The sequence below is a fragment of the Rhinopithecus bieti genome, unplaced genomic scaffold (assembly GCF_001698545.2).
Source record: "Rhinopithecus bieti isolate Rb0 unplaced genomic scaffold, ASM169854v2 scaffold_18688, whole genome shotgun sequence".
Classification (NCBI taxonomy): domain Eukaryota; kingdom Metazoa; phylum Chordata; class Mammalia; order Primates; family Cercopithecidae; genus Rhinopithecus; species Rhinopithecus bieti.
The window spans coordinates 806,700-808,924 of NW_016809492.1; positions in this window are offsets into that span (position 1 = coordinate 806,700).

Below are 2,225 nucleotides of genomic sequence, written 5' to 3' on the forward strand. Positions count from 1 at the left end.
TCCACCCCCGCCCCCCCACACACCCCGGTACTGGTCCTTGGCCTGTTAGGAACTGGGTGGCACACAGAAAGTGAGTGGAGGATGAGTGAACATTACTGCCTGAGCTCCGCCTCCTGTCACATCAGCCAAGGCATTAGATTCTCATACGAGCGTGAACCCTACAGTGAACTGTGGATGCAAGGGATCTAGGTTGCCTGCTCCTTATGAGAATCTAGCTAAATGCCTGATGATCTGAGGTAGAAGTTTCATCCCGAAACCATCCCCCTTTTTCACGAAAGCAGTCCCTGGTGCTGAAAAGTTTGGGAACCGCTGCTTTACGGGAACTCCCTTTCCATGTTTGAGGAATCCACTACAGTCTGAGACCAGACTCCATTAGCAAGCCCAACTGGCCACCCCTAGCTCTCCTGGCCTCTAGCAGCTAGAGGAGGCACGCAACCTAAGCTCTGCCAATCAGATGCATTCACCGGGACCCGAATCAAAATGGGCGGCACAAAGAAACCGTGATAACTTAGAATGCACCCTACTGGCGGGAGCAGTGACTCTAGTGTCAGTGGCCAATGGTGGCAAGGTAGTGTCCTATTCAGACCCTTCCTGTGGAAAATCTCAGCCGGGGCCATCTAGCTTTCTGCCAATTTGCCAAGCTCATTTCTCAAAACTTCATGTTGATTCTGTTGCTGTTGGGTAGCCTGCCAATAAGTTCCTTTTCTGCATAAGTGAACAAGAGATTTTTCTCAGGCTATTTGCAACCCAGAATTCTGACTGGTACACTACCATTTATTGAAAAGCCACCACACACCAGACACTTTAAGTGAAGTGTTATTAGAAGTCTCATAACACTGCAAAACCGGTATGATTAAGCCTATTTTATAGGCAATGAAACAGAAGCTCAGAGAATTAAAATAGCATATCTAAGGTCACATAGCCCAAAGGTGACCAACTCCACTTCATCCGCCCCAATCTTTCCTCAGTTATATACTACATCACCAGACACAGTACTAATTGGCAGAGAATAGTGTCCCTGACTCTTCCTTTTTACTACCTCATATTCTTATTGTGGAAGACTTCATCCCTGGCATTCCCCTGTCCTGATTATTTAACCCAGGTTTCCTGGAGTTGAATTCTCCCCTTCATTATGGAAGAAATCAGCCCAAATGGATTTCAGAGTTATTGCCATGCAACTCACTGCTCTGGGTGTTTTGTGGGTTTTGTTTAGGGAATAACTGTAATTCACTTGCTAATCATCTTTTTCCTGAGAAATTTCATTTTCTTAGATGGTGCTTAAACAACAACAAAATTGTATCAAAATGCTAATCTAAGCAATTGTGGTTGATTGAGTAGATAATAATGAGTCATAGTGTTGTTAACGGTATGTAAGTATCTAAGTGAACACAGTTTTAGAGTCAAAAGACACCAGCACCATCTGCCCAGAAGAGGGCAATGTTCTCTCATTATGCTATCCACGAAAGCTGGGAACTCTAAAAAGGAACTGTTTATACTGTGATAGGAACTGAAGGATTTACCGTTAATGCTTCAAAATGATTCTAAATACAAAGGTATTAGGCCATAATGTGCCATAATCAATAAATCAACAATTACCAAGTGTTTGTTGAGCATTTACTGGATATAAAATATTGCATAGGACACTGAAGGGAACACAAAAATGTTATCAGCACGTCTCCCTGATTTTATAAAGCTCATGATTTAGTTGAGGAGATCAGGCATCTATGCAAGTAGTAAAGAAATATCAGCTGGGCACGGTGGCTCACACTTGTAATCCCAGCACTTTGGGAGGCCGAGGCGGGTGGATCACGATGTCAGGGGTTCAAGATCAGCCTAACATGGTGAAACCCCATCTCTATTAAAAATACAAAAATTAGCCAGGCATGGTGGCATGGGCCTGTAATCCCAGCTACTCAGGAGGCTAGGGCAGGAGAATCGCTTGAACCCAGGAGGCAGAGGTTGCAGTGAGCCAAGATCATGCCACTGCACTCCAGTCTGGGTGACAGAGCGAGACTCAGTCTCAAAAAAAAAAAAAGAAAGAAAGAAAAATGTCAGACAACATGCCATCCTGGGCTGGATTGTTGTTCACAATCTCTCCACCTTCCTCCTCAAACCAGCAGTAGGCGTATGACTTACTCCTTTGCCTCCTTGAAGTCCTTATTTAAAAGTTACTTTCTCAGTGAAATCTGTCCTTACCACTCTAATGAAAATCACAACACAACCCA